General features: G+C 43.3%; 1 protein-coding gene across 6 annotated transcripts in view; it reads right to left on the bottom strand.

Annotated features, from left to right (window-relative positions):
• ESRRG (estrogen related receptor gamma) overlaps positions 1-16,992 on the bottom strand; it is a 372,987-nt gene extending 355,995 nt beyond the window's left edge. The window contains exon 1 of one of the 6 annotated variants that reach the window (XM_059467354.1): positions 16,865-16,992. The gene's annotated coding sequence lies outside the window, so the exon portion shown is untranslated. Of the gene's footprint in view, positions 1-7,443; positions 7,611-16,864 lie in introns of those variants that run through there. The other 5 variants (XM_059467358.1, XM_059467357.1, XM_059467355.1 and 2 more) reach the window with 5 other exon arrangements.
• Between the last annotated feature and the right edge of the window lie 604 nt (positions 16,993-17,596).

Here is a 17,596-nt window from a genome sequence, read left to right as displayed (position 1 = left end):
GTATTTCTAACTGGGATGGGACCCTGCACATACAATACAAGTCACAAGACAGTGACTGGATCGTGACTGGAATCGAGACTAGATTGGGATATGCATTCCTGAATTTCTCTCCACTCAAAAGTAACAGGCATTAACTTCTAAGCAAGAGACACAATTATGAGAAAGACAGCATCTGCCCTTGTGCCTCCTCTGTTATACAATTTCTATTTATTCTGTCAGAGACATGCATTTTGGGTATTTATGGATCGGAGAGATCCCAGATCAGACATGAGCACCATTGACAGGGCAGGACACTGCTGTAACTGTCCTTGTAGTGTCCATCCTGTGGGAACATACGGCTTTCGTTTTCCAGTAACATCAGACAAACGCATCCGTTTTAACCTATTCATTTGGCAAAAAAGAAAAAACCACTCTGTTGCTGCATTTGGTTGTTGCGCCTTTGCTTTTATTTCCAAGTTATTTCTTAGTTACTTGGGTTATTGTCCGCAGTATTTCATTTCTCAGGACACTAACAGGCTGGCTGAAATAATATCTTCATTTTATATGAGGGCAAAAAAATCCCACCTAATTCCTCTACTTGTACGCATTAAACAATGCACCAAACTGCCTTAGATGAGTCAAGCAGCAGACTTGCCTCCGACAGCTCAGCTGTTTTCAGAAAGGAAAAGCAAACAGGCAAGAGAGACCTCAAAAGCTTGTCCTAAAATAGGAACCCTTACTCTTCTGAGGGCTCCAAGCCCATCTCAGGAGCAGCACCTCACCAGCACTGATGTGAGGCCCATGGCAGCCAGGGACCTCATGCACGGAGCCACTGTTGGTGTTGGGAAGCAGCGGTGAGCAAGGGAGACCAAACGTCGTCCTACATGCAAACCAGAGATTCCATTTTCTGTAAGGTTATCCCCAATGATTAAAATGTTCTGTAATTGACCCTTAAAGGCCAGTCACGATGGGATCCACCAGAATCGATCTGTTATCTGTTACCTCCGCACATACCCCGTGTGTGCCTTTCATAAGTAATGTGCTTTACCAGATGAATGCTGGCAATATTTTCCACTAATTGCAAGAGTTACTAAACTGAACCTTAACTAAAATTAAGTTGACTATTAAAAGCTCAATGAGTAACCCAGCAAACGGAAGCACTGTGCACAGGATTTAGCAAGCATGCAAGTGATCTGGCAACCACCAAGGCACAATACTTGCTGAACTTCCTATACCTAAAATTGGTTCCATACAATAGTCATACGTTCGTGATGTATGGTGAACTAATGCTCACAATGTTTGGGTGCACTAAAATGCCAAAATAAATGCATAATAATTCAAGCATGACATTCTGAAAACGCAAAGTGAGAAGATTGAAAGTTACAGGCTAATTTACAACATATACTCTCCATTAAAATAACAGAGCTACCTGTATCAGTTTTAAAAATACATTAATAATATCCTTAGCTATTAAGGTGTCATTATCATAGACAGTCATACAAATCTTACCTATCTGTATATAAACACTTCTAGGCTTTTTAAGGAGCATACACTGCACTTGTCATTACATGTTAAGTTTATTCACTGTATATAGGCTTTTCATGATTGCTGTTTCTAAATTTACAACTATATTCTTTTTGTGCTTTTATAATTTCTAGGCTATACTTCTATACAAATATGTTCTACATTCTGTATTTCTGTTTTCAGCACTGTACACAGGTTCATAAATCAAAGGCAGCAAGAAATAATATTAAGATTGCACACAGTCTGGTTATCTTTAACAAACTAATAAACTAGGGATTTTCTGAGAAGAATTCTCCCTCTCAGGGAAAAAAAAAATAAGAGAAAAATAAAAATATTCCTATCTAATTATGTGGATAAAAGATATTTTGTCACAAAAAGACAGAATGATTTGGGAGAAAATCTAAGAGATTTCCTAAATACTGTCCCCATAAAAAAAAAAAAAAATCAGTATTTTAAAGAAGAGAAGGTCAAAGTGGACATATGCAGAGTTACGTGAAAGAGTTAAAGCCATTGATGAAAGACTATTTGCTGATAAGGATGCATTTATTTGAAATAGGATAGCATTTGGGACTACTCGAACAAAAGTCTACAGAAAACTGATAAATCAAGGAACTAGCAGGATTTAAACAAACAACAGACATGGCTGAGAACACATGAAATGTCACGAGTACAGCTGAGAAATAAGTGATGACACAGGACCACTTACTCTGCTACTAACAAGACATTTGCTCTGGCCTCTGCAGAGCGAGACAGCTATCAATCCTGCCACAGCTCCAGAAATGCTTCAGATTGAAGCCCTACAAAAAGTGGTTATTATATCTGGGTGTGCACATGCAACACCCCAATAAGCCCAGCTTTCAAAAAACAAAATATCCACCATGTATCACACTCAGGTGAAACCCTAAGTGACTTCTTGCAGAAAAGAGCTCTTCCTCCAAATACTGCTGTTACAAAACACCAGGGTCTGGATTCTCCAAGAAAACCTCTGGAAGCAATGCTAATTTCACATCCCAGTACCCACTTTTCAGGTGCTGTTCCTGTGCCATGGAGCCCTCAGCCCTGCTAGTCACTCCTGTGCCTCCTGTGCCATCCAACTCAGGAACAGCCATTGCTGAGCAAGGACAATCCAATGCTGCCAGCAGGAGAAGGCCAAGGCCACACTCATCTGCAGCCCCAATTCATCTCTAGGAGCTCCATTTTTAAGTAGTGATAGCCAAATTTTCTCATTTCGGTACCTTTTTCAAGGTTCCCAGGCTGCTCCTAAAAGAAACCTACTGGAGGGTCCTTTCCTTCAAGGACACAGCTGGACAAAGTGGGAGATATCACACACAGAATTTCATCATTTTGCAACAAGAGTTTGCACTTTCTGAAGTCCGCTGGGATGTGAGGGGAAATACGGGAGCAGAGAGGCTCAACCTTGTCAGGATGGAAGTGCTTGAGAACATCCAAAGAAGATCTTTGCCCACCTGGGAAAGCTGGATATTGAAAACATAGGCACTCACACAGGTTAGGCAACTTCTGAGGTTAGGTGGCAGTTCAGTGGGGATATTGAGGATCTCAGTTTGGGCTTTCAATGCCTAAATCCCACTTAAGTCCCACTTAAGGCATCTAATCCTTTTGTGAATCTGGGCCTAAAGCCTTGCCAGGAAGGAGAGAGTCTATGCATGCAAAAGCTGATGGTCAGTGACAGTCTGGTTTTGTTAAAACTAAACTACACAGAGAACTACCTTATTTTGTACAAAGGAATAATGCAGAATAATCAAAGACGCGTTCTAGTCACAGAAAGTTAATGGAAAGTTAATGCAGCTGATACAGATCACAGTCCTGCCTTTAGACCCTATGACAGTTATGCTGACCTGGAGAACATTATAACCCATAAATCATGGGTTTTCAATAGCTTGTGGGAGGAAGCACATTTGGAAATGTTCAAAAGACAAAATTACTACAGAAGTCCTCAAAAAAACACCTCTCTTACTCACAGAAGCTAAGAGGCACAATCAGAAAGAAGCAGAAATTTATAAAACACTGTAATGTTTACAAAGGGTTAATAATTCAAAGAACACCATTCTGTTATTCAGTGACCAACTAGTTTACCATGTTCCATGGAATTAAGTAGTTTCAGTCCAGTTTCTAATAGCCAGGAATCCATCTGGCAAAAGTTCCCAATTTATTTCTCACTTACCTGCAGTGCTGTTGGCTGGCTCAACCATGAAGTAAAGTGTGAGTGGATATGGATAACAGTTTACCCCACACTCCCTACATCTTGTATCTCTAGATCACAAAACCATTTTTAATTTTTTAAAGGCACCTGTACTTAGCCCCTCTTGAATTTAGTTGAAAAGACTGTGAATGTGGTATTTTCATATACAAAGTATACTTACTGATAAAAGTAATCTTGGCATAAAAGTAGAACAGAATTACAACAATAAAATACAACTTAATGTTACTATTCTATATTACTGTTATTACAAAACAGATATCATTAATTATTACAAATTATTTTCATGGTAAATATTTTTGACAGATCCCAGGTATGCACTGCAACATTTAACTGATTGCAATCACTAACATTCCTCTATGGCTAAAACACTGAGGTCTCCATTTCAGGGATTCAAATACATCTTCCCAGAGCTCTGCTTCAAATGAAAATTCTCCTGCAGCTGCCCATCAACCAGCATCTGACCTTTATAAACCATGGAGAAAGAAAGAGACATGCTTCCCAGTTCTTCCTATCATCTGCAGATGGGCAAAGAGTTCTGGCAGCTCACTCGCTAAATCCTGCAAATTTTGCATTACAAAATCAGTATTCAATGCAAAATACAGGAGAGTAGAATAAGCACGTATGTCACAGACTGTAAAGGTGCCAAAGGTACTTTAAGCAGAGGACAACTGCCCATTCTGCCATGCCACTGAAGTCCATGGAGTCACAGTGCACTCCTTCCTTCCTGAACACTGCATTATCCCCTCCCCTGAACATGGTTTCCTCTGGCAGGCTCAAAGACTGATGAAGCCCCGCCTGGTTTTCAAGGGCTGAAGGAATTTTTGATGCTTTGTAATCAGCTCATGGTAAGGAGGTCAGTGTGGTTTCCCTGATTTACTTGGATATTGGTCCAGAGTCTCACTGTGCTTTCACCTGCATTTTACTTTCAGTTCTGGATTCTTTCCAGGATAAAGACGCAAAGTCAAGGTGGTATCGTTCCTGTCCAGCCACCTCCTCCCTTTGGGTAAAACGTTAATATACTGACAAGTCTGCTATACAGGAGGACGCCAATATCCTCTTGACATGGACAAAGTCAAACAAGAGAAAATATTTTGCAATTTGGCATTCTTCCCCCCCAAATATTCCTTTGTAAATAGTTTCCCTTTAATTCTCAAAAGTATGTCTTTTCAATAGAAGTCAGTCTATTTTTGCCTGCTGGTAATCTATGTGTAAACTAAATCTCACCTTCCTCACTCACAGAAGCAATTGCCCCCTTGGTCTGGCAAGGCAGCTCAGAAAAATAGGGAGAGCAGGATTTCTCCTGCATCTATCTATGCATTTTAGTGGCAACTGGCGCTTGGCTGAGACTGGTCAGCTGTAAGAGACTGATGAGAATTGTCTGAAATACTTCTAGTTGAAATATATATAAATCAAAATTACTGGTAACACAACACAGATGTATGTGACACGTATGAAATATAGAAACAACCTAGAAAAATAAAAATAACCAAAGTTCCAGCCTAGGACTCTCACAATATAAGTTTTCCAAATAATATAAATGTCACAAAACACAAATACACAAAACAGTAAGCCAGTACACTGCAAGGGGACAGCATTCTGCCTAGAGAACAGTAAGGGTTAATTTTCTTGAAGAAGTTTAGGGGGCCATGAAAGTTGTGAATTTAAATTCACACCAATTCGAAATGTTACATTAAATAACGCACAAAGTTAATTTTGCTTGCATTTCTTTTTGACTACTATTACTATTCCAGGTTCCTCCTTACAAAAGACAGGCACATCAAGGAAGCAGCACCCAGGAAAAAAATTAAGGGAAAAACATTAGTGGAATGCAGCAGGTTTGGAGGAGAGACACATTTATGCAGAGAAAGTGCTTAAGCAGGGACATTGGTGCCTGTGTCTATGGGTGCACAGAGAGGTTTGGTGAGCGCATGCCCAGGCAAGGAGGATTTGGTTATGGTCAGAATTCGTGAGTGACAGCCATGTGACAGCTGGGAGTCAGCAAAGATTTTGTAGGGATGGAAATTCCTGAGACAAGACACACGACTGCTCATGCGATCTGCATGTGCCTATCGTCATGCTATATTATAATAGCTGACACCATGGTTTACTAGTTTTCCATAAGAGAGGCTATAAATTAGGAAAAGGATTTGAGGCACATTGGATGAGAAATTAAAGTCATAACATTTAAAAACAAAGGGATAAATAGAACTTCTTTTCATGTTATTGAAACAAGCAAACAAAGATTTCCAGTCAAACCACACATCATTAGTAAAATCTGCATTTCCATTATTTACCTTTAGTGACAGGTTATTATTTCCTTAGAATATTTTTTTTTCTTACTAACTTATCTTAAAAGGTCAGAATCCTACAAACATACTTAATTTTTAGTATGGAATAACCCCACTGATTATTCACGTACTGTAGCTATTCTTACACTTTCAGGATCAGGGCCTAAGTCACAATGTACAATTAAGCAGAGGATTTTCCAAAGAACTGTTTCATTTGCCCTTCTGGAGGTCTTACACGGACGTGAAGCCAGTGGAGATGTGCATTTAAATCAAACCTGAAAAACCAAAATACTTTCCCTTTAACACTGAATTCAAGCCAATACAGTATCACATGACCTTTACCGTAATTTCTATTAAAATAATTTCATGTCTGGTTGCTTCTGCTATCCTGGCTCATTTGTATTGTTTACAACAAGTCATTGCTCTCGACAGTTAGTGGTGGCTGAATCCATGGTTACCAGTTTTTACATTCACTGGTTAAATGGAATGCAGCTCTTCTGTGGGGTTTCATGGAGAAAGCTCTTAAGAAATCACAGTCCAGCTATCAATCAGGCTAACCTGGGAGAAATTAATCTGATAAGAAGTATCGCTGTGTATGAAAAATTTATTGAAAGGGAGCTCAAGGCATTTATTAGTTGCAGTTGCCAAAGTAGACACGTTTGGGTCAGACTTAGTACAGGGAAGACTTGGGTTATGAGGTCTGTGTCTGACATTCATCCATGTTGTGCCTCCTCTGGCGCTCACTGCTAATACAACTATACTGTTCAAGGGTTTAAAAAAAATAAAAATCTCAAACACTTATTTCACCAGAAATGTGCTCGGAATATAAATAGTGCTTAAATACAGGTTTAACCAGACTGCAGTCCCGTCAAAGTAACTTAAACAGACACAGACAAGATAGTAAAACACAAAATAGACAGCCTTGAGTAGAATCCAATTAAGACAAAAAACACCCCAAACAGAGCAGCATTGCTAACGACTAAATTAAGCCTGCAAACAAATATATTTTATTGCCACCTAAAAACAATACGGACTAATTCCGTTTGCCTTGTTATTTATAGTTTGGCGTAGGGTGGGGTTGCCAAAATCAAAGAGCAAAGCAGAAACTTATTTGCAAGATGGACCCCCAAATCCTTTAAAAATGCCTAAAAACATTAAAAAAGTTCTTTACAGTTTGATCTCAACAATATTTGTCCCACAAGCTACATGACAGCAACAAATAGTTAAATCAAACATATTACTACCAGCTCATCTACTGCAAAGTCACTGTATCAGAAGCCCGAATTGATTTGTTTCCTTAGAACAAATTGAAAATGAATGTAACATAACATCCGAAAAAAGAAATCCCTCCTGCTCTGCTAATCGGATATTGTATAATGGTTGATTGCAGCTTTGCACCGTGCTATTGTTGCCTATATCATACATACTTACAGGTTCTGGGTTCTTCCAAGAGTTTGGTGCAGTTTCAAGGACAAATGTCTTAAGGAAGTCTTTCTACTGTGCAGCAGTGATCCTAGCTCTGATCTCATTACATGAGCAAAGTGCTACTGCTGACAATATAAAGGAAACTTCCTGCGTGAAGAAGAAATCTTGGAAAGTCTCAGGGTTAAAAAGGCTGCTTAAATGTGCTGCTTGATTTGCTCCCTAGTTGTGTATACACAGTAGCAGCTGATCTCTGTTTGCAGCCCTGCAGAAAGAAACCTTCGCTGAAAACCAATGGCATCACATTTCAGCAGAGCTACTGCCAGGCTCTGGAGAGCAAAGCAACCCTTGACAACTTCACCCAGTTCAAACCACCGGCATTTGCTGCATGTCCTGCAGGACTTTTGAAATGGAATATTTGCTGCATTATTTTTATTAATGCCACTCTGAAATTCTGCATCCCAGGCAGCCGTGATACAGGCAGAAGTCTCCCTCACTGTAAGAGGAGGTTCTGACTGTGTCAGGACTGTGAACTGCAGAATTCACCACAGTATCTTTTGCTTTGTCTTGATCGTGGCATTTGCAGATAAGAAGCGGTTAGCTGCACTCAAAAGCATTTTCTGCCTTAGAATTTCTAAATTAAGTGCAACAGGCATCCTGTTTATCCTAAATTAATCCTGAGCCTGCCCTGCATCAGTCATGCACTGCTCAGTGCTTTTTTATCTGATTCAGAGTACAAATCAAAAGATTTGGGGAGTGGAAGGTGGCTCGTTCCTTTCATTTAGTATTTTTTCTAGGGTCAGATCTAGCCTGGTCCCTGTTGGACTAAAACCATGGAGCACAACATCCCAAATTCTGCAAAATTTGGTATTCTGACCAAAGCTTCAGTGTGGCTTCAAATATCTGTTAGTGGCCCCTTAGCTCCTGCCTTGGCCCTCCAGAATCAAACCAGGGATGGGCAGAACCTACATCAGCTTCTGCAGCTCTTACTGCTGTCCAAGCAAACTGGTAAGACCAGAAAAGCAACATCTAAAAAGAATACATCTACTCCAACTATTTCAACTCTTAACTGGGAAGCAATACTCCAAACACATCCTCACATTTGATGTTAAAGAATTATCAATAATTAATTCAGATGTAGCTGTTTCACCATTTAGCCCAGGGTGATTCTCCAAAGAGCAACTGGGACCACACTTTCCCCTGGCACTCAGAGCATGACCGTAGAGCTTGCATGCTGCTTACCAAACAGGACCTACTTTTCTCTCCAGGATAGCCAGAAAACCTCAGAAACAAAATTTAGAAGAATCCCTTTCAAAAGTGCACCATTGCAGGGTTTGGCTAGGAGGAGTTGCGTTTTTTCCTGGGCATTTGTGAAACTGATTAATCACCATCCTTTTTTCCCCTCAGGCACTGTGACTATTCTAGCTACTAGTATATTGCGTGTTATTTCTTTAATATTTTGAACTTTATTCCAAAGGGCAGAAACCAAAACTGACAGTACATCAAGACAACATGCTCTGTGATTCAAACAGCAAAATAATTGAGATCCTGTGCATACACAACATCCAAGTCTGTGTATGCACGTTGCACACGTGTCCACACACTCATTCACAAGCACAAACAAGTGTTAAGGGCTTGTGGCCCAATTTTATGAGACACTCATAAAATTCATGTCCTCACCTCCCTTCAAATTAGAAAAAGGTAAGAAGAAGCAAAATCTGATCAGTGAAATATCCAAAATAATTTTTGTTAAAAGTAGGCACCATTTACAGGAGGGTACCATATTGATTCAACATGTGTTCTCCCAATTTGTCTCTCTCCTTTGGGAGAAGAATCCTGTCCACCCCTGGTCTGTGTCACAGCAGAGAAATGAAAGTGTGTGGTGGCATCAGCAGGCTTAATTCTGCTCTTTTCCCTCAAGGGACACTGCAAGGCAGCGACTCAAAATCCTGGCTATGAGGCAGGGCTCCCTGTCTGCCTGCGTCACCTCCGACCCGTAACCTCACCTTTCCCTGCCTAAACTCACACCACCACATTGAATGCATGTTGCAAAAGCACAGCTTCTGTCCCTCTCTTGCTCAAGCTGTGAGGAAGGGATTGCATGCTTGAGAAGAGTAAGGACTAAAGCTCACAGCTGTGCATCCTGCTCCCAGATGTGCCATAGGAAGGGCCACGAGTGACCTTGAACCGCCTGCTCTCTGTGCTCCCGTGCCCAGCTTGCTGCCCACACTGCACAAAACTCACTCACAGCACTTGTCCACCTGGTCCCTTTTGACTCTAGCATAGCAAAAGAGGGGTTTTTTTCTGTTGGAAATTCAGCACAGAGTAAAACAAGTTCTTTTTGCCAGGTGAAACTCAAGGAACTAATTTAAGACAAGTAAAAAAACTTAAAATCCCAGTGGAAACAGGAATTTCAGTGAATGAAGTTTCCTCCTCAACAGCCTCTAAATACCCAACTGTCAGCACAGAAAAGATGAGACTTCTGAATGCTGCATGAGCAGTAATATGACCATATCCAGCAATCCTGCCCCATACAGATCCACTTGCCAAGGCTGGGGGACATTCACACTGAGTTTGACTCCACTCCTCTTTACCTCTCTTTATAACCATGCCCCCTTGCCACAGCTGGGTCAATACAGATCCAGGGACACAGCTCCTTCAGCTACCTTCTTTTGTAAAAGTATACACAGGTCCTGAACATAGGACAAACTGGAATTGCAAAATCCTTCTCCTCCCACCCTTCCCGGATACACCTCAACCTGCAGCACCCTGACTTCTCATTTCTCCCACTGCTGATTTTTCTCATTGAATTTTGTTTCCACAGCATTGTATCCAGCAAGGAGAATAGTAACAATTCAAAGCCTATTTTCCAACCTTCAGAGGGCAGGGTAAAGTAGTCTGGCTATTAAGGCAGGACAGCAAAATATGTTCAGGGAGGATGGGGAGCTGAAGCGGAGGCTGACCTGTGTGTCAGAAGCTCTTATGTGATGTCAGAAGCTCTAGGTCTCCATCCCTCCCATCCCCAGTGGAAAGGGTGGCCCTTGGAAGCCAACCCCACTGTCTGCTCCTCTAAAGTCTAAACCAGTACAGGCATCCAAGATGGGCCATGCCCTGCCTTCCTGACGTCTGTCACTTGTAACAATTTAGAAAGCTTGTTTAATTCTTGATGGCCTTAAAATTCACACATATCATCAAGAAGACACACTAATACTACAAATTACTAAACCAGAGCAAATTCTCAGTTTTTATACGAATATTTGATTTAGATTTTAAAACCTTGTTTCCAGCAGTCAAGTAATAAGAGACATGCTTTCTCATTTAAAAAGAGATTTCTTGTAATTAAAGAGGAACAACTGAAGGTAACTGTGATGAAACAGAAGTCCAGCAGAAGCATAATGACACTTCTCAAGTCACACCTATCAGCTAGTCTCAAAATTTTCAATAAGCAGTATCAGTTTTAATTATCAGTCTCAGACTCCAACAGTACACAGAGACTCCAAGAAACATATCCTACCTGTTTTATTCAGACACTTAGGACTTTGCTTAAATATTAAGTCTGACACTGTTCATCTAGACCTGTCTGATTCCTGCACAGGTCCTGAATGTGTCCTTTCCTCCATCTATCTATGAATAATAACTGTGACTACAGGATCTTCTTTTTAACTTTTAAATGCACATGGATCCTAATCAACATATGGAACACCTTCTGCATTCATCACAAAATGAGTGGCTAAATTCTTCTCATTGAAACTCCTCCATAACAGTCGCTTTTCCCTTTTCATCTATCAAGACTTTAAAACAAAACTAATGCAAACATTGGGAACTGTGTATGCCTAAGCTACTTGCTCTTCCCATTAGATGCTCTGCACTACTCAGTCATTCAGGATTCTCTGTCCCATTGCATTAAATATGCTCATTTTTTTTGCTATGAGTACAATTAAAAGTGTTTGGGTTTTCACACTGTTCTTATCTTTCATTTGCTCTCTAAAATATCCAGCACGCATTGAAACCAGTATAGGTGATAATATAGATGTAAATATCACCACAGAGGCATCATGATAAATTTGACTTTGGGAATAATTCATTCAAGGTATCTAGATCCAATTTAAATTCTTTTCCAATCTTAACTGAGCCTTCATAACCAGATGAACTTAAACGAAGGTGTACAACTTCATGCTACGCTGGTAAACCACCCTAACTAGGAAATAAATTTTCAGTGATTAAGTTGAATTGTTCATACAAAACGCCAGCTTCAGCTTTTCACCCATACAAAATAGCTTGGAAAATATATACTGCATGTGTTTATTATAGCTACAGTTGCTATGAACATCTATAACTCTCCAACAATTTCTTTGATTTATGTTCAAAAACATACAGGGCATGAAATGATGCCTGCAACCTTACATTTCCCTCAAGAACATTGTGGGGAGAAGATATATTCCAAAACATCATGTTAGATTCCTTGTTATGTCTTCTTTTTAAAATAAATGTATGATAATCAATTACACATGCTTCAAAGCAACTGCCACTAGATTCCCTAACAGAAAAGCTGTTTGAGAAAAGTTCCATTTTCTTTCCCCTAATGGTCAAGTTATAATAAGAGATCTTGTCTAGATATTAAAGGAAAAAATGTATTGTAAAGGATAGGCCTTGCTCCACTTGTATATGCATGCACAGGTTTGTGCTTGCCTGGACTTGACTTAGAACAAGGTTTTCAGAGAAGTAACATCTCCACTGATCAACATGCTAAAAACGGATGTGTGTGTGAAGATCCTGCACCTAATCTGCTTGTCATTTATGCTTGTAGTAATCCAAATGATGTCAAGAGAATGACACAGATGATAAGTTAATGTATCAGGCTCAACTTCCCTTTCAACCTCAATATGCAAAACATCCCTTTAAGAAGTCCACCCAGCTGTAGCCTCCACTAGAAACAGAAACCTGCAGATGTTTATAGGAATATCAATTAAGCTGAATGGGAGCTCTGCCATTAACGCTGGTGCATGTAAGATCAGACTGTGCAGATCTGCCTCAACTCCACGCAGTGGCTGAAGTGCACATTTTCTCTGGGGTATTGAGGCCAGTGGGTTATATGCCATTACCAGGTGAGCATAATATGGATGGTATTTCCACAGTCTCATGGCTCTGGCACAGGGACAAGAGCAGCATCCCCAGGCAGCACCCTTGCCCACGGTGGAAGACAGGAGCAGTCAGGAATGCATAGAGTGCATGGACCACCCCCAGCACAGAAAAGATCAGGACCTACTGCCTGCCCTGCTTCAGGTAGTTTGTGCTGCCTGCATCCCAAACAGCAAGCTGCCATTCCCTGTGTCCTGGGCATTTAATTCAATCCTTGGGTTACACTGCAAACTAAAGAGCTGACAACCAGTATAGAAAACTGGACTGGAAACTAGATGGTACAAGCCCCTCTAAGGAGGACTGGCATCTGCTAACACTGAATTTTCAGCAATTATAAAATAAGGTGGATGTGTGACTTATTTTATGGCCCTGTTCATCCCTGTAAGTGTGCAAAATTTGAATGCCAAATAGGGCATTTTTTCCCCCTCCTATTTTCTTTGAGTCAAACCCTCAAAGAATGGAAATTCACAGGAGGGGAAATACAGGCTTGCACCCTCTTTGGCCCCCAGTGCTATTTTATCCATTACTAAGGAAGCCAAGGAGGAGGAGGAGGGGAGAGGACTGGACATGCGCGCCTACCGCACATGCAGTCCCAGCAAGATAGCATCAACAGTTGTTCTCCTATTTTCACAGTGGGAAATAAGCAGGTACTAGCTGTATTGGAATAATCAGAAGGAATCTAGGTCAAAATCAAAGCAAGACTGCTCTGTCCATTTCACAAAACTCACATGCAAACACAATACCCATGTAAAAACAAAGAAGTTATTTGTAGCAGTTATTTCTGTTAGGTTTGCTAAACAAGCGTGCAGACATTGGCCTACCTTGAGTAAAAGGCACTATTCCTTCTCTGTGACTTCTGAAAAGGCATTCAAAATCAATATAAAATTGCAATATTAGGAAATTTTATAATCATTATTTCAAAAAAGCAGACTTGAAAGGGTCTCTTGTTCATGGGTAAATCTTCAGTTAGTTTTTCTAGTACCGGTGGTTCAATCGAAAGATTTGCCAACTGCCCCCTGGAGAAAACTGAAGATCTGCATTTAAATGGAGATATAGTATTTCCAAATGCACGGTACCTGCAAGGCAGATACTGTCAAGGTTTCTTAGTGAGTGGATCTCAAATTGTATTAGGTACATTTCAGTGCCATAACTATCCCCATTTCGTAGGACTGGGGCTATTTCCATATCATTTTTTTCCTGTATGTGGGCTTTGTAATATTTGTCCTGGTAAGACAAAATTAAACCCCCATCCACAACAAAGCCTTCACACAGCAACAACAAGGAATTAAAACCTTATGCATAATTTTCTGATGGGGATGATGAAGACTGTATTAGATGGCCTGACTGAAAATCTTAAATAATTGAAAACTCTGATGACTTAATAGAGTAGCAAGCTTGGTTTACAATGCAGCCAATTTAGAGCCATAAAAACACCGTGTAAAATGTTTATCTTGTGGTTGACCATTACATATCCTATTTATTATTCCAAAGTATTTCAACAGCATTTTTCTTCATCAATGTGGCTGCTGGCATTTAGCACCCACTCGCTAAATTCACGTGATTTTCCTGGAACAGCTTTAGGAAAAGAAAACAAAAAATTAGCAGATCACTACAAAACTGCTCCTTGCTACTATATGCCTCTTTTTCACATTCTGACTTGAACTGACTTCATGTGCTGCAAAATACGTTTGAAACCACCGAGGCTAAAATATAATAAATCAAAGCCATATTCGTGAAGTTAAAAAGACTGGTGCAACTACTGATCCTGCCACATCAGAGAACCAAAAAAAAAAAATCAAACCTCATGAATACTTTGTTGCTAATGTACATGAGTTCAAAGAGCAGTGCTCCTCTTAGGAAAACATCTTAATTTTCATATCAGAAAATCATCCTAACCTTCCAAAAAAGTTTTTACGATTATGCAAGGAAGGCAGAGAGAAGGTTTAGAGTGCAAAAGACACTCGTGATGGGTTTCAGACTCGCAGGCATTAGTCCAGCCAGCCTCTCGCTGAAATTCAGGTTGCATTTGAAATGCCCCTGTAAACAAGGTTACTGCGAACGGCCCAAGATATCCTTCTCAGCAACACCTTCACCAGGAGCCCTTCAGCTGTCTACTTAGTTTGTTATACCTTATCTCACAGCCCTGACATCCTAATGCCGATTCAAATTCGGGATTCAAAATGAAAGACGAAATATCTCTAAGATCACTTAATACTGAAATACCATTGCAGTAATAAGTGGTGCCAGGCTGGAGATATGGATATAGTACTCTAGTGGTAACCTTTTAATTTCTGACAAAATGCTGTGGAATAACTGTGATACTGCACAGACAGTTAATGCAATTGATTTGTTTTCCTTATTTTGATAATGAGCACACTGAATGTCATGCTTACCTTCTCCTGCCCCCGGCACATTTTAAAGTCCTCTAAAAGGAGACTTGCCATATTCCTGTACAGACATGAAACACCTCACACCACGGAGCACCCCCTACCAGCATGCTGAACCCCAGCTACCCTGATGCTCCCAAGACAAGGAAGATCATAACCATATGAGTCGCTTCGTCATTCTAAGTCTTTGACTATTTTCAGTGGAAATGCAGTGCACGTACCATGTATAATCTAATGTAGGTTATATTGTAAACTACTCCCATTCTCAAAGTGAGGGTAGGCATGCTACACCAGAACATTTTGTCATCTGAAATAAAACAGGGGAGTAATGATGAAATGTATCAAGCAAGTTTTGTATATTTATTTTAAACAGGGTAGCTAATAAATGCCTAAAACTTTGGTGGGTTTTTACAAAGGGCACTTGGATTTCCCTCCCAGTCACAGACACTGATAGGTTGAAGTGCAGGAGGGCGGGGGTGAGACAGGGGGGGTGTATTCTGCTTTTCTGTTGTGCTTTGCTTACTGTTAGAATATCCTTAATAGTATCAAAAGACAGGATTCCAGGGGTAGGGGTGCAGCGGGACAATACAGGGGAAGGAGAGAATTACAGGAAAGAAACCCAAGCTGCTCAGTGCCTGCCTTCCCACACTACCATTCACCTTCATTTTCGTCTCCTTTATATTCTACTCATTTTTACTTGCCTCCCCCATTATTTAGTCATCTCTTAAATGCAGTCCTCTCTTTTCTGGGATCACGAAAAACATATTAACTAGAACCAGGAGACGGAGTGCATCCCCTGCAACACTTCAAAATGTACCTCCAGACCAGTCATACCTTGATGGCATTAATAACCAGGGGAAAATAAAAAATAAAATTAATTTAAAAAAAAATTACAAAAGTGAAAAAATTTCCTCACCGCCAGGTCCCACTCAGACCCCACAGGCAGCCGCTCCCCCAAACGCCCCCTCCTCCCCACGGCCGGCGCTGGGAGGGCCAAATGCCGGGAGGAGCGGGCAGTGCGTGGACTTTGCTCACTTTCCTTGCCCCTGCTGGTCCCGGCACGGCGCGGCCCCGCCGCCTTTGTGTGCGCGCGTCCGCCCGCGGGTCCCGACACCCGGCGCGGAGCGCGTCCCGCGTGGGGCGGCCACGCCGCCGCTCCCGCCCGGCAGCGCAGCGCCCTGACCCCCGCGCGGCGGGCAGGGCTCCCCCGGGCCTGCTCCGCTCCCGCACAAGTGTTCCAGGAAGGAGCGAGCGGCGGGGGAGGGAAGGGGACGGGGACGAGGAGGGGCCCCCCCGCCGGCCTCGCCCCGCGCCGCGGCCGGGACAGTTCGGGGCTGCCGTGAGGGCACGGCGGGGGGCAGGGCGGCACGGGCAGCCGCGCCACAGCCGCCCGGCAGCGCGCCCCGGCACCGGCGGGCACAGCCCGCTGCCCCTGCTCCGCTCGCAGCCGCCGCAGCCACCCCGGGACCCCGGCCCTAAACTCTTGCTTGGCTAAAGCCTCGTCACTTTCCCGGCACTCCTGACCCTGGGCGAGAGGGGGACGCACACACACAAACCGGCGGGGCAGATCTGTCAGCAGCCAAAAAATCATTCTCCTTCCCTTCTCCCCCACCACCCTCCCACCCCCCCATATTCACCAGGGCCAGTAATTCTAAATAATTGTCCGAGAGGCGAGAGCCACTGAACCCCGGGTGGCGGGTGCTGCCGCGCCGCTTTTTCCAAAGCTGGGTTTTGTGGGGGTGAATGACTCTGAGCAAGTGCAATTGGCAAGGGCTGAAGGTGGAATGGGGCGGGGGGGTGGGGGGGCAGAGCGCTCCTGGCAGCGGCTCATCTCCAAGCACAAACATGCCCCCCATGCAATGTCAGCTGGCGGGGGTGCGGGGGGGTGCGGGGGCTCGCTTTACCTGGTCAGCTCAGAACCGCAGGCAGGTTAATCAGGTGAGTCGTCAGGGATTTTAAAGAAGCCGAAGCCGGTTTCTTTGCTAGGAAAGTCTACAACACCATGCAGGGACATTGCAAAATCTTTACACACGCCTCCTTTAACTGGGCTCCCGCGACCTCCGCCGGCGAGGGGGGAGCCAGCGGCGGGCGGGAGGCCGAGCGGCGCCGCGGCGGCGGCGCGGGGGGCGCGGGGGGCAGCGGCGGCGGCGGGCGCGGCCCGGCGGGCGGACAGCGGCGGCGGGCGGGCGGCGGCGGCCCCGGTCCCCGCGGCCCCGGCCCCGGCGGCGTCCCCGCGCCTCCCTGCCGCCTTGGTAGCGCCGGTCCGCACTCGGCCTGACCCGGGACGTCACGGCGCCTGCCTGTGTTCCCAATGATAACTTGGCAGGAGCAGGGGGAAGCGGCCGGGTTTTTCCTGGGCTCGTTACCGGGTACGTGCACGTTTCTTTCGCATGCGGAATTTTTTTTTAAATTTTTTGGTTTTTTTAAGGCGCAGTAACGAAAAGCCGGGACAGGAAATCCGGGGCGCGGCGGGGGCTGCCGCCCCGCGATGGTGGCGGCCGCTCGCCGGCGGGCGCGGGGGAGCGGCGGCGCGGGGCGCAGGCATGCGTTCATCTCCGTGTCTTTCATTTTACCTTCAGGGTGACATTCAGTGCCGGGCGAGCCTCGCCGGTCACCGCCACGTCCCACCTGGAAAA

This window comes from Ammospiza nelsoni, chromosome 3, assembly GCF_027579445.1.
Source record: "Ammospiza nelsoni isolate bAmmNel1 chromosome 3, bAmmNel1.pri, whole genome shotgun sequence".
NCBI lineage: Eukaryota > Metazoa > Chordata > Aves > Passeriformes > Passerellidae > Ammospiza > Ammospiza nelsoni.
This window is presented reverse-complemented; position numbering and strand designations above follow the sequence as displayed.